The 23014-nt window shown below is 35.2% G+C and overlaps 1 protein-coding gene and 1 long non-coding RNA gene across 2 annotated transcripts in view; one reads left to right on the top strand and one right to left on the bottom strand.

Moving 5' to 3' along the window:
- The window catches only part of LOC118748959 (kelch-like protein 12), a 112963-nt gene extending 90640 nt beyond the window's left edge, over positions 1-22323 (bottom strand). The window contains exon 1 of the mRNA XM_036483723.1: positions 22305-22323. The gene's annotated coding sequence lies outside the window, so the exon portion shown is untranslated. The remainder of the gene's footprint in view (positions 1-22304) is intronic.
- On the top strand, positions 14743-16013 carry LOC118748960. The gene is made up of 3 exons (XR_004994120.1): positions 14743-15080; positions 15171-15435; positions 15504-16013. It is a non-coding gene; the product is annotated as an uncharacterized LOC118748960 (long non-coding RNA).
- Positions 22324-23014: the final 691 nt, after the last annotated feature.

Genomic DNA, 23014 nt, shown 5'->3' with positions numbered 1-23014 from the left:
ATTACAATGCATACATATGTATATGTACATATGTAAATACATACTTTGCATAAGTTGATGCCTGTGGGCTGATATATGTGTAGATAAGGGACGCCTATCATTTCCTCACTTAACGCTTCATTAGTTGCCATCATACGTAACCAGCTCTTCACTTCCTAGGCAACTACATTATCGCTTAAACGTTTGAAATGATGTATGTATGTAGATTTGTATGTAAATATATTCATGTATGTATGTTTGTGTGTGCCTATGCTTGGTTGATTTAACAGCGAACAAGTGCGGCGGCCTTCAACCACAACCATAACAGCAACAGCAAAATTCTATAATTTATGCATGATAAAGTGAAACCGCAAAACTTGTAGCATGATAGTTAATAGGTATTATGTTCATATGTATACAAAATATATATACATATGTGTATATTAGGGTGGTCCAAAAATACATAGGAAAATAAACTTTTTTTATTTTTCCTGCTGCCATCATCCAGAACTGAAGAATATCAAAAATTAAGAGACACGTATTTTTTATTTTGAAATAGGGTAGATAATATTTACCCGTGCCGCTTGAAATTTGAAGTTTCCCATGTATTTTACATACATTTTTTCGTAGCATTGCTATAAAGTCGTTAAAAAATAAATAGTTTTTGATCGAATAAGAATATTTCATTTCAAAAGTTTCCACAAAAAATACTATGATGCTTATTTAACTTAAAAATTTTACTAAGTGTGTTTTAATAACCGATAATCCTGTCTGTTGTATGTATACCAAAATTAATTATTTTATGTTTTCATAAACACATTACGCACAAACAGCTCTATGGATGTGTTTATTTTTTTGCATTCTACTCGATTATTTCTGTGGGTATGCGGTAAAAAATTAAAAAAATAGGGTTGCCAGATATCTGAAAATTTGAAGTTATTTAAAGGCTCAATAAAATAACTAAGTTTCTTCATCAGAACTAAAAGCGTTTGAAGACATTTAAAAACATTTTTGTACGGGGTGCCATCTTACTAAAAAATACAACAACGGTTATTAAAAATTTAAGCTTACTTAATACCACAGTATGGGTAACAAAAAAAAAATGTTTATGCACGACCAGCAAAGGTTTAAAAAAATACACATTTTAATTCACATATATTTTAGGATAGGGTTGCCATATATATACAATAACAAATTTTTCAAATCATGCTACATGCGGTTAAGTAAAATATGAGTTTCAAACAAAAGGTGTTAAAATAAATCTTCAACCCCTACATATGTATGCATTTCTGGATAGAGTTGGCACCTATCTAAAAAATTAAAGTGAATGCGATATATCGTCGCTACCATGTCAAACTATGGAATGTGCAAAAATGCATATTGCATCATTTCACTTAACTTACATAATTACATCATCTTAGTTAACAGATGGGTGGCAACCCTATTTAAAAACATATTAATAAGCTTAAATTTTTAATAACTATTGTTCTATTTTTTAATATTTTTAAATATCTTCAAACGCTTTTAGTTTTGATGAAAAAACTTAATTATTTATTGACCTTTAAATAATTTAAAATTTTGAAATATTGGCAACCCTATTTTTCAAAACTTTTTACCACAAACCTACAGAAAACATCGATAAGAATGCAAAAAAGTATTAAACACATTCATTGAGCTGTTCGAGCGTGATGTGGTTATGAAAACTTAAAACAACTATTCTTTGTATATAACAGATAGGATTATCGGTTATTAAAACACACTTAGTAAAATTTTTAAGTTAAATAGGCAGCATAGTATTATTTTTTGAAAACTTCTCAAGGTAAATATTCTTATTCGATAGAAAACGATTTTTTAGAAATTCTACGAAAAAATTTAAAATACATGGGAAACTTCAAAGCCTCGGCTACACAGGTAAATATTAATCGATTTCAAAAAAAACAATATGGGCCTCCTTATTTTTGATATTTTTCAGATCTGGGGATGGCTGGAGGAAAAAAATTTTGGACCGCCCCAATGTCCATATACATACATACATATGCATATGTAAGCGCAGACATATGAACATATCGTCACCTAAAATGCAAAAAGACGTAACAACATCGTAAGTTAAATGGAAAAAGTCGTGAATAATATTTATTTTAATTTGTTTTTCATAAAATAATATGGCGAGTTGTAATTCGATGAAATCCATCAAATAAATCAAGAAGTGAATTTTGAATTCTTTATTAGTTATTACTTTTTGCATTTCAACTATGATGTTTGTTACGTCTTTTTGCATTTCAGATAACGATATACATAAATATATGAACATGAAAATATAAAATATACAGGAAGATTTGAAACGAAGAAAAAACGGTCAGTGTCCCCAGCAATGAACCGAAAAAATATGCTTTTTAAAAGAAATATGTTTTGTGTAGAGATAGGTAGGTATGTACATATGTATATATGTATGTATGAAAATCATATTTAATACATATAAACATATGTAGCTGTTTTTTAATATGCTGCACCAAATAAACAACAACCAAAATTTGGCGATACCACAAATGCCACATCAAAAAGCCATACATAACACCAAAAGCAAACCGACTTTTCTTACTGTATTAGGTACTATTTCAGTCTGTTTACTTACATTTATCTTTACTCGCGCTTACCACCTTCGTATTGTTTCTATTTACGCTTTTTCAATTGTAATGATTACGTCTTAATTGATTTGCTGTACGTGGCCGGTGAATTTTTATAACATTCTGCTAACCAACATTTGCGCTAACTGTTTCTACTATTTTTTGTTTATTTTGTGCCTATTTTGTTTTTGTTTTTTTGCCCTTACCCCTTCCACGTAAAAACATAATTTGCGCTTAGCCATGAACGTTTTGCTGGCTTCAGCGGACTTAAAGCCAAAACTTGTTTTCAATTTGAGCTCGTTCTTACTGTCTTCTACACTTTTACACCAACAAGAAAGAAAGAGTAGCAAAAAGTTTCTTATTAACAAAAGTGGCTACATTCATACATACATACATACATATGTAAGTATGTATGAATAAACAAAGAATAAGATAATAAGATAAAAGAAACCTAAATATAGATAAAACTTGATAAATCAAGAGAGAAATATATACACGTATGTTGTACATATGTATGTATGTATGTATGGGTAAATGTTTGTGAATAGGGCTCAGTTTTCCATATTATACACTGCAATAATCAGCTACTTAATCAACAGTACGTCAAAAAAGTCTATTAATAACTTATTTATGTACATACATATGCATGTACATATGTATTTAGTTAAATCGCAGATATGATTTCGTTTTTGTTTAGTTCGTAGATAGGTTTAGTTAACTATGAATGTAAGTAGGCACGTCAATACAAACAATTACATACCTACATGCATATGCACGCGAACTTTAAAATAAGTAAATGTATTTTTAATTTAGCAGAGCTGACGAATGATATTAATTGAAACAAATATTTTTGTTTTTCTGATCGCTTAACAACTAAGTACCTAACAACAGTTCGCCTAAAATTGCCTGCCTTAGTTTTATAATAAACTATCCCAATTGAGGCGATCTGTCTACGCGACCCAGGCTTTTGTCTAGTTAGTGTTAATAGACTCTTCCCACAGGATAATGGGTCTTCGTGGGCATTCCTCTTCGAAGAGAGGACCACTTGGAGAAGGACTTGACTTTCCTGGACTCGACTGGCGTTGACTCGGATCAGAATCGCTTAGACGGTTACAGCGCGAAACAATAAAAAGAATAAGAAGAAGTAGCGTTGTGCTTGATTCAAGAGACTTTTTCTCTCTTTTAATCGAACGTAACTCGAATTGATGCTTATTTTTTAGATCATGGCTTTCAATAGACAGTGCGCTTGGTCATTTTAAATTTTACTGGGGAGAAAACAGCTGTGATTTTATTCGATTAGATTCGAAACGAATAATCATTCGAACAAGAACGCCGCGATTCGGGCACTGGACTTCAAGATGAATACATTTATACATGCATACATTTCTCAATAACACTTTAATAGCAAACTCGCCGATCTATAAATCAATAAATGGAACAAGAGCATTTAACAGAGCTGCTCGGCTCGATATCCCAGGAATAAAGCTCACTAGAGCATTTGACGCAGCTTAAATACCAGCGCAGTAAAAAACGCATTGTAGAAAAAAAGGACAGGGCATTAGTGGAATTATCTGCACTAAGGACGTACTATGCCTTGTAGAGCTAAATGACACAAAGAATCTATATACTTTTTTCTAAAAGATACTTTTCTGTTACCAAACGATATCTCCTTTAATATTTTATCAAATTTAATGAATCACGTACATGCGAAAATACTCTCGTTGTTCAAATTTAGTTATTTAAAAAAAGGGGTTTAAAAAGCTGAAAGCACTGTACTCGGTTAGTAAAGCTACACATCTTCCATAGTACTCCATCAAATTGAAAGAATAAAACACCATTTTGCAGGGTAGATTTACCAGTTGAGACGAAAAATACAAAAAAAATTGTAATAGGGTTGCCACCCGCTTAAAATTCTAGTGACTTAAATATACATATATCGCGTAAAATATTTCAACGCGTTCATGGAATGAAAGGCATTTAAATGCACTCTTAAACACAAGTATCAATTTTGAAGAGGGTTGCCAACTATTTACAAATTTTAATCTCTATATATGTATATGTATAAAACAAAGCTGCTACCGTAATACCAAGCATAGCTCTGGAAAGGATTGTCCTATGTGAGCTGTCTTTTTTGTTGTGTTTGTCTCTGCTCAAGGAAATTTGAAAAAACTTTTTGAATAGAAAATTCTAGAAAATGGATTTTCCGTAAATTTTGTACACGAGTGTTTTTATTTCTTTAATTTTGCTCGTAATATTACAATTGAAATGGTTGCCCAGGTTCAAAATTGTATCAATGCATAAGAATTATGTAGGTTAGGTAAGGTGTTAAAAGTGTGTTCAAAATTTTCAGCCTTATCATGAGTTTCATTTTCCTCGAACCGCATTACTTTTCGTTTCCGTGTATTCACTACGGGTGGATTAAAAAATTCACGAAAAAATTCGCGAATTCATGCAGGACGACCAGCTCCTTAACAACTGAAAGAACAGCGAGATCCCGATTTGCATCGCAGAGGGAGGAGAAGTGCCATGAGTGTCCAATTACGCCGACATGCCGCACCATTGAGCGTATCGAACTTATGTGAGTTACGATTGGTCCATCTGATGTGATTTACAATGCGTAAATCTTTTATTCGGAGACATCAGGATTGGGTTCTGCAGGGGTTAAAGCCAAATTACTACAGTAACACCACCACCAGACCCCTGAGCTCATAACTATGGCGAATTACCTGAATAAGGACAATTCGTGATGAATGTCCACAAATGCAGTGATTGGGCAGTTAATGGATTTCATCTCAAATAAATCTATGTATACTGGATTTATGCGAACCAACGATGCTCACCAATTTTTAACTTGCCGCCAACTGTGCTGTACATATTCAACATCGAACCAGAACATTGTTCCAGACAGCGAATGAAGAGAAAAAAGTTGTTCAAATTTATTTCGTTGGCAACTGTGATATCGAAACTTATCAGCGTTGTGCAATTAACAGCCAGTTTCACGAAATAAATTTTAATGAAAAATTATTCTTTTATTTGAATTTTATATGGAAACTGACAAAAAAAATATTTTTCACTTAAATTGCTTTCGTGAAACCGGCAGTAACTGTGCTATGAAACACCAGATCATTGGAAAATTGCAAAAATTCTTTACGGACACAATATTTTGGTTAGCTTATTTAAAACGGCAATGGGTCTTACGACCAAAAAACCATAATCAGAGCAGATGAATGTGCCACTGGAAGTCGTTAAATGAATAGTTAGTTGGTGAAAGTGTTGTACAAAAATGTTCCAACAAAGAATTAATATTGGGCGAGACGAAGTTCGCCGGGTACGCTAGTTTGTATTATGTGTACATATTAGGGATGTTAATTTTTTCGCTTTTTAACCGGGATTTTCGGTATGTCATTATCACAATCCCGGCATTACGCGATTAGGCGGAAATATGAGACATACTGTATAATTTTTTCAAAAGCAAATATTGAGAAATTTCAAGGATAAAATTTTAAAACGACATTTTCAATACTTACCAGTCCCTCTGCATGAAAAACTTTAATCTGTTAATATTCTACAGGATTTCCTTTTTAATTCGATACCCATACTTCTTCTCTAAGCACATTTCTCTGAATTTTTTGAATCATTATTGAATTACTGACGCGTCAGAGTGAAAAACTAAAAACGCAATTTTACTATATTTGGACCATGGTTTTGCGAATATATTGATATTTGTGTTTAAAATTTACTATCGGGCGGTGTTTGTAAAAAAAATATTAATTATTGAATAAAAAAAGAAATATAGCCAATACTGGTAAAGAAAAAGAGTTTATATTATTGACATCAGCGCAAATTACAAATCCCGGGATTATTTGCCAAGAATTCAGAGATTTTTGGGACCTTAAAATGGCCGGGATCCTGGGATTAACATTCCTAGTGCAAGTGTATGTAGATGTATGTACATTAGGGCGGGTCGAAAATCTAATTTTTCTCAAATCCCTTGGTAATAGTGAAAATATATTGTATCATGAAGTCAACAACAAGCCTGCAAAATATTAGTCTTTAATTTAATTGTGAGAGCCCGCGCATCGACCGCCAAGTGACCCACAGCACACTAGTCGAATAAGACCAATTCTTGTTAAAAATTCTGGGTTCAGCAAAAGGGTTTGGTGCACATTATTAGATAATGAATCCGTTAACGCAAAATATAAAGTCAAATATCATTTCTCTAAGCTCTTAAGCTTATCGCTAATCTCAAAGTTATCTGTTTGCAATGAAATTTTAATTGTTCTCTTGATAATTGCAGTGGCCTATAGTCAAAAGATGTAAGGAACAGCATTAATATTGCTGGTTCCAAATATTCTAATATTTTTTTAATATTAGCTATATTATGTGAATTTTTGCAAATTTAGGAACAATTTCGGTAGCTCTAATAGAAATGCCATTATTTTCTATCATCGTGGAAAAATTTTGTTCATGAAAATGAGTATGGAAACACTGAACAGGCACAACTTCTAAAAACACCAATTAGTTTACTTAAGTTTATGCGTCCCCACAATTACAGAAAAGTGTGCCAGGGAGTGCCTTTTGTCGTTCAAGCTAAATGCAAAGAAATATCGTCCAGTTTGAGATTCCTCAAAAGGATTTCCAAGAATTTGTTAAAGACTATTGCATTTACCTGCAGTCACTTTTTCACATAACTAATTTAACTAAAATATTTATGTATATCTAAACACTTATTGCACGTCCCCTACTTTCATATAACGACAAATTTAGAAACCGCGAAAAATGTGCTTCTTCGGTGACTAAGGAAACCATTCCGTACCAATTTTCAAGACTGCATAAATGTACTTAAAATGGACGTTTCTCACTCCAATTGTATTATGTTAATGTATGTACTTATGTAAATACTTATATGCTTGAAACTACTATTAACTTACCAACATTTGTATAAACAGAAAGCATTAAAACGTTTGAAATAAATCTCGTCTCACTTTTTTGTATTTTTCACTTGGTTGCTGAAGTAATGAAAAATTTGAAAATTCATAAGGGAAAATTATAGTTTTTGTAAGTTGTATCTTAATATCATAAAAACTTGTAGACTTATTGAAAAATGATAAATGAGCGTGAGGTACTAAATTTAATAACCCTTCATTTGATATATCGTCCTGTTTATAACAATTCAGACATTCCATAGATATTACAAGCCAAAGATTCATTTTCAAAATTCATACACTTTGATTCAATTGCGCGGGCTAAAGATAAGTTTTAAATTAATGTTTCGTGGCCAATAACAATTGGCTTTGACCTAAGACATCGTAATATTACAATTACAATACGGTCAAATGTCTTTTATTTTCCCCCATACAAAATCGACCCAGCCTAATGTATGTACATATTTTTATTGTCGCGCAAACCTCTTATTTTCTACTGGAACTTTACGCATAAAAACTCAAAAGTTTTAACTAAGTCAATTAACTGTCATTGAAAAACGGAAACAAAAACGAATGAAAAAATATCGCACGTGTCGAGCAACCGCAAGAAGCTGCGGAATTGAGCCGCGCTGTGACTCACCTGCAAGCACTGGCTGCCTGTATAGCTGGTAAAGTTTCACCAATGTTGAAAAGCATAAAAAGTATGGACGTGATGTTGTACTAACATGCTCCATACATACTTACATACATACAGTATTTAGTTATGGTAATGTTTCGGCACATTATCGCCTACCTTTACCATTGTTGAACTGACTTGGGGGCTATACGTTTTTTCTTTCATCACGTTGGCCTTTTGGGTTTTCCACTTAATTTACCCTCAAAACACACCTTTGTCAAGAAATTTGCAAATGGTAGATAAATACATACTTATGCATAGGTACATAGTACATACATACATAAGTATGTACATCGATTATTGACACTTGTTGATGTAGTATAAATGCCAATATTAGGGAGTCGCCTTTCAACCGAAATTCATTACCCTGTACGCACTTTGTAAACAACAGCGTTTATTGAAGGTCGCGTGAGTAATTATGTCTATACACACATGCACACCTACTCGTATGTATTATGAGTGGCGAAATAAAGCGTTTTTGCAGTGCAAGTAAGTGTACGACCATGACGTCGGAAACAATACGTAAAAGAGTGAAACGCTTCAAAAAATTACTTTCAAATAAATAAACAAATCAAATGCGCATAATCAGCTTGTCACGTAGCGAAAAATTCGAAAATAACTATTATTTCATGAGAAGAGTTTTAGGAATTAATTTAAGCCACTTTTTTGTAAACCCCGCTGCTGCGGCTTTGCTTGCGTATTGGTGTGAATTCAGAAAATATCAGTGAAACCTTTTAGTTTTCAAGCCATCGCGCAGTGCTACTTAAGTACATATGTATGTATGTATGTATTTAGCAAATGGTTAAAATGGAACTTCTGGCCGGCCAGTCAAGCAACGACACTGTTGTGGAAAGGAAATATATTTTTATGATCGGTGATGCTTGACCCGGTTTTTACAGGTCGACCTAATATCGTTACAATCAGATTAGGGACGCCAATAATTAAGCGAAATTGTCTGAACCTCTCTCCCCTCTGGAATTAGAGACCGAAAAGCGCTAAGGTATAAGTATGATGCCAATTCCTTAATCAGTTATAAATAGGTTGACAGTTGCATCACGGATATCTGAAGATCCAAAGTACTCATCTCCAGTGGCGTAGAAATCTGCTTGGCATGGATGGATCAAGGGTACTGACTACACAGCCACACAAAGAAGTGTCGGGATCTGCGAACACAACATGACGTTTTTTGAGCTTGGAATGGCGAACTGTATGAGCCTTTTAACGACACGGACATAGTTCAGCGCATAAAAATGCAAAGATTGCGCCTTCTTGTACGCACGGACAACGGCGCTCCAGTCGACTCGGCATCCATGGATGGACAACGAAAGCTCGGGTGCACACGAACAAAATGGAACAACCAAGTGCAGAAGGACATGACTGCACTCGGGATGAGCTACTGGCACAAATTCGCACAGGGGGAGACAATTGGAGAAGCTTTTCGGTCTCGTCCTAAATCGAAAAACGGTTCTAGTGCCACATATATTGATTGATTTATTGATAAACTTTAAATTTGCTATAAAAGTTACTATAGTACAAATAGGATAGGATTCACTTTTATGTCGCCTCTGAATGATGTTTATAAGAAGGTTCTTTCTTGTACAATTACACTCGGTGCCTTATCATTGCCCGAAAAAAGAGGACCGTTTAACGCTTTAGGCCCACTTCGGTACAGCCAGACGTACGAGAGAGCCGAAAATCTCGGATGCCCTAGGTCTTGTCGTGGCATCTTCCCAACATATATAGCTACAAAAAGCATTTAACAACCTTCATATGTCCTGATTTAACAGCACTCTGCAAGGCATGTCTTAATCTAGGGCACGTATCAAAAGCGTGGACAATGGCGAATGGCGTTTTCATGCCGAAGAGAGGCAGAGCCTTTTATGTGACTTTCAGCAGACCTATTCAGTGAAAACCGCCCCCCAAGGAACTAAAATTAGGTAACGCACTAGGCCACAAGGCCATTTCCTATGCCGATGCTACTATAATATTGAATATTGCGTCACCCACGACCCACGTTAGACTATAACCCCGCATTTCATTAAAAAGGAAATCTGTAATAAATTCAAAGCTACAGCACTTTTTACATACTTTCCAAAATCTGGTGATAAAGTAAAGATTATGTACCATGTATCTTAACTACCAGCGTAAGAAAAATGCAAAGGATGACTAATTCAATGCATGTGAGCTCTAAAATAAATCCACGAGTACAATCACTTTTGTTTCAGTAGCTGTAGGTGTGCTAAAGAAACTTTGCGCTCAGCGCGCCGAAATGGCGGCGCCAAACAAATTTAATAAATTTCAATAATTTCGCGGCTAAGGATAAGCGCCAAACACCTTCGAGTACATACAGAGATAAGTTGGAGTTTATGTATGTATATATATGTAATATGTAGCAATAACTGCAGATTTCCTTTTCTTTCAAGCAGCAAATTATCAGCGGTGGCAACGTGGAGCTAACAAATGCTGCCATCGTCATCGCCTTCGCCTTCGCCATCAACATTTACTGCCCTAACCTGTGCCACAAAGTAATAACTTCGAGTTGTTGCCTTGGCTGACTATTTGCTGTGGCTGTTGCTGTTGCTGTTGCTGTTGCTGCTGCAAATAAAGATAAATGTGCGCCAATGTGCCAACGTCAAGTTAGCTACTACCACACGATTTAGCTGCCAGAATCGAAGAAAAGAAGAGTAACAATGCCATTGCAGGCCACCACCACCGACGCCATCACGACCACCGCCAAACACTTGACGCCTCTCGACGACCTCTTTCGACTTCCAAACTTCCAGACAACATGCAACGCTGTGAAAATTCATTTAAGTGAGAATAGTAAGAGCAACAAAAACAGCTACAGCAACAAGTACTAGCTTTAGCAATTCTGGGTAAATATTTGTATCCTTTCTTGTGTGTGAATGTACATACATACATACATATGTAGGTGTGCGTGTGTGTGTGTAGCTGTGCGAGCATGTAGATTGGAAGCAGCAACTCGGAACAATCCATAAAATTTACAACCGACAGCACTCTTAGTCCAACAGTTGTTCTTTGTTGTTTCTATTGTTGCAGTTTTGCGTTGTTGGTGTTATTTGTTTTGCCTCTTCGACTGTTGCCGTCAGCACTGAGCACAACAAAAACAATAGCAATAAACTGCGTGCTAGTAGCAAGGACGTCACGGCCAGCCATGTACTGATGTAGGTTGGGACCAGTGTTGCCAGAACGTTTTGGACGAACCGGCTAAATTGGCAAATAAAACCGGCTAAAAACGGCTAAAATGTTTCAACTAAATTTCAGGTGTTTTATTTACATAAATCACGAGTAAAAAGACTATTTCTTGGAGAGAAGTTACAAATTCGAGCCGAAAAAATTTTGCCAGCAAGAATTTGCAATTAGGAAAAAACCATATGATTGTGGCACATGGTTGGATTTTTTGTCGACGATAATTTGAATAAACAAGTTCGTTAAATTTAAAAATTTACAAACTGGAGCGATTTTAAAATTAAAAATATAAGTTAATACTTGTTTACTTAATTAATTTAGATAATTCCAATGATTTGAAAGGTATTCGGCAAAAAAAAACTGTATTCTTAATCGGAATGCAATCTCAACCAGAGTCGATATAGTAAACCCGACAAAGAAATTGAAACGTATGTTGAAGAAAGTCGGACAAGATATATACACGCAGATTCTGTTTGTTGCCCCTCTGAAAGAATTTTAAAAACTCTATACACATTTCTTTTGTTTGAAATGCAACCGTGGACACTAGTTGGCAAAAAAACTTGCACATTTGCGTTCGTACAGAAAATTGCAAGTTTCTCTACATGAGAGAGAATTTGGGAGCATTTTTTCTTACTATCTGATATTTTGAGTGATAATTCTCGCTGGATTTTCGACGAACGAACCTATTGTCTTCCCTACAAGGCCTTTTCAGACTGACCGATTCTCAATACACTCAAATAGAAACCAATACACACAAAAAACGCTGTAAAAATTTCCCTTCAATTTTAAGGCAGTAAAACAACGACCTTAAGTTAACATCAATCGAGGCCATATGTTGACAAGGGATGCAAAATCACAGTTACACAAAAGAACTGGTCAGATTTTTCCCTTCTGATGTAACATATGATGCCAAAAGACTGCATATCTCCCATTTAGATGACCGGCAGATGTCTCGTAGGATTCCCAGAGAGTTTTGCTTTACACATAAATTTGTGCTCTTTTATTTTCATTTTGATTCACTTCAGTGTTGGTTCCTTTAATTCAAGTTGGCATTCGGGTTTTGGAATTTAAATAAATTCTCGGCAAAAAATTTTGTTTAAAGAAATACATATGGGCAAATCTAAAAAATAGGTACACTCTCCAAACAAAAAAAATTAATTTTTAAATTCGTGAGCACGCCTATGTTTTATATATCATTTTATTCGTATTCTCTTAATAAATCGAGATTTAGACGAGGAATAAACATGAAATAGAAAACAAAAGAATAAGCTGGGTTCAAATTACGTCGTCCAAGTTGTAAACTTTGAGCAAAGATTTTGAAAGTTGAACTCACTTAATTGGGACGTTCTAAATTGAATGGCATCCCCCGTTTTACCAGATTGGCTCCGGTTTTCGAGATAACGGTATTTGAAAATTTTATTAAAGTTTAGCTTTTATATAAATAACTCCCTCAGTTTTAAAGTTATTTTAATAAAATTTTGCACATGACGGTTTTTTAATATTACCTTAATTACTTTTTAAAATTATCGGAATCGGTGCACTTTAACGTATAGCTCCAATACAACTGATAACTCAGATATGTGTTTTTGCGCTATAACTCTAACTTCATACCTGAATAATAAAATGTATGCGTGCTATATGTTAAAGTGAACCTATAACAAATTTTTACCTGCTTAATTGGAGGAGTTATATAGCAAAACAACGTCTCTGGACAATCAGTTGGGAGCTAGATTTTAGAGTGAACCGATTTCGATGATATAGTGAAGGAAATGTTAAAATACAGGCGTGTGCAAAATTTTAGTAACATCTCTTCTAAACTGAGGGAGTTTTTTTATAAAATAGTTCATATTTAAGCAAAGTTTCAAGTACCGCTATCTCCAAAAGTGGAGACAATCGGGAAAAACTGGGGACGCCATTGAATTTAAAAGGCTCCAATTAACTAGGACCAACTATCAGAACCTTTGTCGAAAAAAATTGATTTGATACCACGCTCGAAATATTCTGACTACAAGAAGGAGCATACACACTTTTACACACTTCTAGAGAACATTTTTTTGAAGCATTTTACAGGTATATGCAACTATATAAGGACTAGTAGTTATACAAATATCTAGATCGTTTCGACTCATTTTCCAAATGTGCCTTCAATTAAGATATTTTTGGAATCAAAATTACGCTCAAGATTGCAGAATATTTTATCTTTAAAAGTTGGTTTATTCTGAAAGCACAGCTCTTGCTCAGGTATCAGATCGTTCGCAATTGTTTGTAGAATACAATACATACTTAAAAAGTTCTTAAAATTAAATGCTTCAAAAACTATGCGCGATAAACCGAAAATTTAGAAAATTGTGAAATGTGGAGTTACAGACTTTGAGTTACTTGCCATTTCGTAATTTTTTAATACACACTTTTCTTATCTACTACATATAAAATCTACACATAAGTGCTAAATGCCCATTAAATTTCAAATCAGAATATGGTGTGCTTCAAAAGTTATGACATAATTAATTTTGCCCCTCTTAAAAATTACATAAAAAATTCACTTGTTTTCACTATTTTTTTAAATTTAAACACCTATAATTCAAAAGTTATGCAGCAAATTGATCCACATTTTTGTTGAGGCTTCAAGTATACGTCAAGGAATTATATCCAAAAGCAACCAGCTTGATATAGTTTCCAACAGTGAAAATAAAGCTAAATAACACCAAGGTTACCTGTTTTTTAGATTTGCCCATATGTGTACATAGTGCTTGAAAATATCAATTTTTCCCTTACCTTAAACCTTTGGGAGTGGGCAAAAATTATGTTTTGTAATTTAGGCAGAATTGACTATCTGGGAACACCATATCTACATGTAATATTTATTCTGTTTGTTGGCGCTATATCCAAACACAAACGCATCTTAAGTGTCTTAACAGTGAAACAATTTCTTATTTTCTAAGTTTGCGAATAAAACTTCACACTTAAAATTAAGACATTTATAACAAACATTTTATGAAGAAAATCCCTTCTTCGTTTAAAATAAAAATAAGCGAAATCGGCCCAATTTCATACAACCCTGACTGACATGAAAATTTTCTCCACGATAAGACTATTGGCCATCTCTAACAGATTTTGGGTCGCTTAGTCAAAAATGGAAACATATATACATATTTGAAATTTAAGAAAACAAGGCAAATATCAAAATCGGCTAAAAACGGCTAATCTTTTTCTGCAAAACGGCTAACAAATCGGCTGCCGGCTAAATCGAAATTTCTCCGGCTGTTTGCTATCGCAACCGGCTAAATCTAGCCGGAAAACGGCTAAAATGGCAACACTGGTTGGGACAGCGGATTAAAAGAAAGCAAAGAGGACGTCAAGCCGTTGAGAAGTTATAGCGTACGGAGGAAGGGGCTATCTACATACATGTACATATGTATTTTGGGTGCTGCTGGTGTATACAGTCAAATGTTTATATGTCCTGCAGAAAAGGGAGGCAGTAATGTCAGCATGTCACTGAGCAAGTAAAAGAAGCATAGAAATAAAAACAAATCCAAAAGAAGAAATAAAAACATCAGCAACAGCAAGTACTTTCGACCTACGCAACAACTTATTTTTAGGCCAACGCAATCTGCTTCACCCATTACCACCGCCTACTACTCATGCAAGCTCGCACTTTTCTACCATGTAAGTACACATTACTTCCGGCTCCTCTGGGCTCGTCAGCCAGCTTCTAGCATTCCATGCATTTCTAGCAAATCTTTTGCTCTATTTTAGATACATATTTTAACCTCGTTGCCGCTATGCCAGCTTTGTGGATGACGTTTCAGTCTGCTATTGCCAACGCGCCTTCATCGACCAAAGTAGGTCCTAGTAGATCCTGTGCAGGCGGCTTGTATGTAGATAAATGTGCCGTTTATTTGAATTGTTGGTTTTACCACTCCTGCATCGTTTGGCTGGCATAGTTTTAAACAGTTCTTTACGCTCGGATAGACTGTCTGCAGTGTAAAAGTGCAATTTTCTCGGAGCCTGCCGCAGATTTGTATGCACATACATTTACAGTGAGGGAAATTTGCTAAGGCGCACACTATTTTAAATTTATTCCTACAGTAATTGAAATTCTAGACAAAGCCTCAAAACATGGGATGATGACCCTCCTCAAACGTGTTTTACCAGATCGATCAAAACAAAGAGAGATAACATACTTATTTAAGCAAAACATTGTTTAAGTTGGCCAAATCAAAGCTAAATCGTCATAAAAAATCGGTCGATATGATACTTCCACGCTGGTGGTGCATATGAGGATTTTAGCCCACTGTTCAATCCGTCTTTATCCCCAGATATCCCTCCAAAAGTATAAAAGAAACGATACATGACACTGCGAATCCAAGGAAGATCGCGTACGTACTAAACAGTGTCTAAGACAATAAAGACAGTACTTCAACGCTCACTTACACCCGGACATCTGCGATTCGCCTTACATACATACATCAGCGCAGCAAATCCAGCATACTACACGCTATTTCAAATGATCTCATTCTGAAGCAAGACTGACAGCGCGCATCTACACTAATACGGCGTTTCCACGCTTCGTAATTCGCTCTCCCATTTGTCATTCGCCTTGCCAATTACCTTCCGAATTACTTAATTCGCCATACAAAATTTTTAAAGCGAATTACCTCATTTGTAGGTAATTCAGAACGAATTACCATGCGAATGACGAACGAATCGGCGCCTTCTCTAATATTTATCGAAAATATATCGAAGTTTTCACCGGCCTGGTCCCATTTGCTGGCACTTTTTCTAGTTATAGAATAATATTAATAAAATATTCTCTATATAAATTAAAATTGTTGATAACTTAAATTTTAGCTCCATCTTCGATGTTTGCAGTACACAAAAATAATAATAAATAGCGAATAACAAGAACAAGAACTAGAGCTGCCAAACGAATTACTAATGTGTGCCGTGGAATAGGGTAATTCACGAATTACTTAGAGAGCGAATTACGAATTGTGGAAGCATCGTATAAAACGTTATTTGAGACTTCCTCTTCTACACCTTTTAAACCCAGTAATGAGAAAACGTTAGTTTATAATGATAAAATGAAAATTACAATGATAAAAAGTAAACTGATATTGAGAAAACGTAGATTTATAAAGATAAATGGTAAATTTATAAAGATAATACGTGCATACATATATAAGTAATGAGAACTGAGTCTCCTCCAATATTTGTCCTTCTGCCGTTATTCACCCACTCTCATGTTTTGCAACACAAGTGCGTGAAATGTTGTTGTGTGCTGCACAGCTCTTGCGCCTGATAGTCTTAGCTTGACGTCGCTTATTGTTTTCTTTTAATACCGGAGCCTCTGTTCACAGAATTAGCCATGGGTAATAGCGCAATTTTTATGGCGCTAGCTCAATAGCGCCGGCGCCGTCTGTGATGTCAGCGCACTAACTCGGTGCAGTGTACTGGTTTGAACACGGCGCCATCTGAGCATCACCGCTGTACCCATCGTCATACAGTGTCATACACAATACAGTTGTGTCATGTCTATTATTTCTTTATCTTTCGGCGCTAAACAAATGCGCTGTAAATGCCACGATATTTTCATCATTCTTGAGTAAAAGCTTTAAATTTGCCAAGGTACATAAGTTTCTGGCGTTCTCACCTCTCAAAAGCAAAAACAAACAATATGTTATTTTTCAAAGAATTAAGACGAATTGTGTGTGTGTTTCATGTGTTTCTTGGTGTTAATGATGCTAGCGCTTTTCATTTATTGGCGTTGGTGCGGCAACTCCGGCTACGGTGTTAACGCAATGGCGCCGCGCAGCGCAGTGTTACCCATGTCTACACAGAATCCTGTTCCACTCGTAATAGGCAGAGTTGTCTTCACCTCGGTTTTACACTTAGACCAAATAATCTCAAAAGAATTGAGCATAGACGAATACGGACGCAAACGTAAGACGGCCGACATACCATCAGAATGCTGGGCTACTGCAGTATTTATTATTGAGTGACAGGAAGCGTTATCGCACACAATTACCTACCAAGTCTCGCAAATTATTTCCCAAATGTTGCCACTTTTGTATGAGCTTCATATCATAATTCAATCACTGCAGCTGCTGTCTGTGAAGGCACATCTCCTTCGGTCAATTAGCGAAATACTTGATGCTGCAATGACACCTATAATGTGGACATCTGGTCCACGCGCTGTTTGTATTGCCCGCTGCCCTACTTTAGATCTTTCATGTTAAAGTCGACAAACAAATTGAAATTAGTCGCCTCAATCCAAACAATTTGCTTAACTTGCATAAAGGCATTCAGCTTCCGGACATATACTGCTCTTTTCTCTGTGTTTTTCTCGATGTTCATCATTGCAGGCGATGTGTGACCTGTTTTCACACTATAGCACATATGTATGTATATACCTTTAAGTTGGTTCCCAACAGTTGTGCTAAAGTCGACACCAAAAACCCTGAACAGCTTTTGTTTTAGTTGAACTAGGGTTAGTCCGCTATCCTTCTCCAGCCGTTCAACTATTTCTGATAAGTGCTCATTCAAAATTTTGTTTCGTTTGTCATTTGTTTTTTGTTTAATTGTAATGCTTCCGCTGCGAATCCATCGGTGTGCAGCTTTGTAATTAATGCCAAGGTTAAGAGCAAGCTTGACCCCGTTTTCTCCTAGTGTAGTAGCATTCGTCACCTTTTTCCTGTTTTGATCGAAATTTTTTATACATTTTCCTTTCGCGAATTTGTGTTCTTGGAAAAATTAAGATACATAATTACGTCATTATGTAGAAATGACAAGATAATTCGAAACACTCTCCAACAATATTATTTATAAATGTTCGCGTTAAAATTCTCGAAACTCTGCTATACTTCATATGGAAAAACAAAGAATTTTTTTGCACGCCTGCTTTCACAATTAGATGAAATTCAAATAATAAAAGTTCCAAACCTTAAACAGTAATCTTGATCACGTTATAAATCTACGTTTTCTCATTATTTACTATTTACGTATTCTCAATAGAATTTATGTTTTCTCAATACAATTTTATGTTTTCTAAATACAATTCATATTTTCTCATTATAAATCCTAAATCTTATTAAAGATCGATCTAGGGCCTATAGGTATTGGAAACGAAATCCTACAACTGAGCGCTGGAATAGTTATAAAAATCTCCGAAATAAAGTGGCTAAAGCAGTACGTAATAACAAGAAGAACTACTTGGAAACCAAGCTCAACACTAACTTGTCCCCTAAAGCATTGTGGAAAAATTTAAAAACATTAGGAGTCTATGCTAAGGACGCGCAAACATGTACGATTGATGCCGATGAAATGAATACTTATTTCATTACTGGTGCTGCCTTGTCAGATCCGTATCCTTTTACTACTAATGAAAGTTTAAATTATAAGCCGGCATACGAATTTTCATTCGATGTAGCTACGGAAGATGACGTCGCAAAATGCGTCTTTGCAATAAAATCAAATGCTACCGGCGTGGATGGAGTCAGTCTACGCTTTCTAAAACTAATTCTGCCTTATGTGCTGCCTACTCTTACACATATTTTCAATTATGCCTTAACCTCCTCTACCTTTCCCAAAGAATGGAAAATTGCAAATATTATTCCGATCCCTAAAAACTACTCAGCTGACTCTCCAAGGGACTTTAGACCCATTAGCATTTTACCAGCTCTAGCGAAAGTTTTCGAAAAATTAATTTCCACCCAAATAATTCACCACCTTGATAAGTACAGTCTCTTGAGCGAGTTCCAATCTGGTTTTTCTGGTTCCAACCACAGTTGTTCTACTGCCTTGTTAAAAGTTATGGAAGACATTCGTCCTGCTTTTGATAATAAGTTACTTACTATTTTAGTGCTCTTAGATTTTTCTAAAGCTTTTGATATGGTTAGACATGACATTCTTCTGTTAAAGCTGCAACATTATTTTGGTTTTAATTCAACGTCACTCAAATTAATGAGCAACTATCTCTCAAACAGATACCAACAAGTCCAATGCGGAGACATCTTTTCTTGTCGCAAAAAAATAACTTCTGGAGTACCTCAAGGCTCGATTCTAGGTCCCATTCTTTTTAGTGTTTTCGTAAACGATATTGTTTTCTGTTGCCAAAACTCATGTATTCATTTATATGCTGATGACACACAGATTTATTTCTCGCGTCCCATCGGTCTAGGGGAAGATTTAGTTTTTAGGTTAAATGAAGATCTTGGTAGAATAGTAAAGTGGGCCAAAACGAACGGTCTCAGTTTAAACGCTGCCAAAACGCAGGTACTGCCTATATCGTTTGATCCTCTTGATTTAAGAAGTTTGCCGTCATTAATGCTGGGCAATACGGAGTTGAATTTCCAATCCGTTGTAACGAATCTTGGTTTTAAAATGAATACACATTTAACTTGCACAGATCACATTAGCCATTGTATATCCAAGATATATTTGATTCTAAGGAATTTATGGCAAACGTGTAACTGCCTACCAACTAACATAAAACTTAAATTGGTACGGTCTCTTATTGTCCCCAACATTTCGTATTTCGAAATGGTTTATTGTAATCTGGACAGTGAATCCAAGAACAAATTAAATATGGCCTCAAATAATACAGCCAGATTTATTTACGGTAAAAGAAAGTATGACCACATTTCAGAGTTCACAAAAAGCATCTTAGGCTCGAACTTGGAGAGCTATCTGAAGATTCGTAACATCTTATTTTAGTATAAGTTAATTAGATACCGACAACCATGCTATCTTTACCGAAAACTGAACCTGGTTCAATCGTCTCGCACCCATAATTTTATTGTACCTAGGTATAAAACTTTAACAGCGTCTAGATTGTTTTTTGTTAGTGTTGTCAGAATCTGGAACTCCTTACCAACCTCAATTAAATGTATAACAATGTTTGGATGCTTCAAAGCGGCAGTTACAAGTCTTTTTAAGTAAAATCCTTCTACCTTCCCTAAAACTCCTCTCCTAAAATATTATCTTTATCTATTATATATATATATATGCTTTTTTTTTTGCACAACTATTACTTATAATTAAATATTGTTGTTACCATCACAATATTTTTCTGTACTTTATCTAATTAGATTTTAGTTGAAGTTAATTTTGTAATTTTTTTTGGATTATTTGTACATTGAAAAGACCTCGCGTTTTACTGTACTCAAGAAGTTAATAAATTGAATTGAATTGAATTGAATTGAATTATAAATTTTCGTTTTCCCATTAGGAAGCTATGTAGGTGTTATGTCCTTGTCTCTTACAAATCTAGGCTACACACTAAGATCATACAAGTCTATGGAAATCAAGGCTGAAAACCTCTCCGCCCTGATGTGTCTTGTCCTTAAAATAGCCCTTTTCGACTGAGTTTGGATATGACTGAAGAATGATAGAATTAAAGATTGCGCTAATCGAGCTGAGAGCAACCGGGTGTGATGTCACAAAAGTGAGAGAAAGGGAGAGCAAAAAAAAATTCTAAATCAAAATTTGAGAGGATACAGTGATGAAAAAGTTGGTAAAATAAACAATAGTTAAAACGTAGTTTTGGCTTGACCCGAAAAAGTTCCTTTCAAAGCTATAATAGCAAAGATTGATCTGAGTCCAAAAGTAGATATGGTAAGGAAGGTGGTCCAACCACTTTCAAAAATAAGTATATACACATAAAAGTACATGTTTACTTTTTAGGTAATACATTTGGGTAAAATGTTTTCGCTAAAGAACTATGTACATTTTGAAATTTTAATTTTCATCCATAGTGCGATAAAGAATTTCATGACGTCAGCGAATAGGTGGAGACTGTTATATCGACGATGAGAGGGTTAGCGACACGAGCCCCCTAGATAGAACATCAAAGGATGCTGTTGGATGAGCTCTCAGTAGGGATAAATCGATATCATCAAGGTATTACTCAAATCAGTACTTGTACTTGTATCAAACAAGGTATCGATAATTACTCAGTATCAGAAAGGTTCATAGAACTACGAATTTGCATATTTTTCAAAATTATTGTATTTTTTCACAAAAAATATGCAATTTTAAAAGATTATTTATCTTTTAAAATTTTTTCATACTAAAATATAGGACAATTATTTTTGTATATGTTTTGGATGTAGTCCCAAAGTTCCCAGGGCTAAGATTTTGCCTACGCATGCCAGCGCTTTTATTTTCGTGAGTGTCAAATTGTTTTTGCTCACTTTGGGGACGTGGTTAAATAAATTTCGCGTAGTGTACATAGTTGTCGCCTCGCCTGCAGCAGTTATCAGAGTTACATAAGTATGTATGTGAGTCTAAGTACATATAAGTATGTACATATGTACATATATATCTACATATGACCACCTACAAATAAACATAAGTATGTACATCCTTTCCTCGGCTAGCTCGCATTACAGATCCCTACTGAAATCCTTCAATTCTACCACACAATCGCCCTGATCGCCTCTTTTTGTGTGTTCTAGCCATGTACATATTTTCCCTCCTTCCTGCCATCGACCTTCTCCATGCTAACGCTTGGCAGCAGCGCACAAGCAGTCTGTCTGCTTAGAGACTATCAATATTTCATGAATTTCCTATGTAACCTACTTTTTTGTTTGTTTTCTCTTCTTCTTTTAATTCTTTTTTGTTGTTCTTCCTGGCACTGCTGGCGTTACTCACAACTCTACTTATAGTTTTATTAAGTTGACAAAATGAGATTTGATCTGTCAGTTGTTGAACATCAGCAATTGCTTTGGAATCTAAATGTGAGTATCTTATAAAAAGTATTTGGGAGAATAAAAAGATTCACATACATATGTATGTATACACATGGAAAAAAGAAGATAAGAATGAAAATTCCAAAATTCCACTTATGCTACCTTAACTTACCTCGTAAATTTCCACCGTTACACTTACCTCTGAACCGGCACCTCGTTTGTGGATGGCATTGTTTTGATGTGAGTCACTCTGTTGGCACACACAAATATACATACATATGTACATATTTACATCCAGTACATTTATGTAAGTCCACTACAGTTCATCAGTTCATAATGGCAGTGAGCATTTCTCGCGCAGATCAATCACGTTTCGTCACGCTACAACCAAAATGAGAAACAATAAAGAAAGATAAAATGAGTATGTACAACACATTGTACATAAATACATATATAACTTTGTATGCGCCTTTGTCTGTCCGTAAGTCTTTGTACACACTTACTGGTTTGTGTTTTAAATAGCGAGAAATCTGGAGATAAGAAAATTATCGCCCAGAAAAATAACCAGTTTTAACGAGAGATTAAAAAGGAAAACAACAGTAAATTTATTACAACCGAGATATTTATGTATGTAAGTATGTACATATTCTTAAGTACATATTTAAAACAATACAGCTTAAATTTGTATAATGGGATGTTTTAACACACTTTGTGTATTTGCGGTGCATTTTTTATTGTATGTATGTATAAGACATTGAAGCAATCAGAGAGCCGCAACAAGGTCCTCAATTCGCTGGCCGGCAGCATCTGGGGCAAAGACAAAGAAACGTTTTTGGCAACATGCAAGCCAACTGGTCGACCGGTTCTAGATTATGCAGCGCCCGTGCGGTCGCCGGGGAGTAGCAGGAC

The sequence above is a fragment of the Rhagoletis pomonella genome, unplaced genomic scaffold (assembly GCF_013731165.1).
Source record: "Rhagoletis pomonella isolate Grant_MI unplaced genomic scaffold, Rhpom_1.0 Rhpom_scaffold_00013, whole genome shotgun sequence".
In the NCBI taxonomy this organism is placed as follows: domain Eukaryota; kingdom Metazoa; phylum Arthropoda; class Insecta; order Diptera; family Tephritidae; genus Rhagoletis; species Rhagoletis pomonella.
Note: the sequence above shows the minus strand (reverse complement) of the source record. Positions and strands in the feature narration are given on the sequence as shown.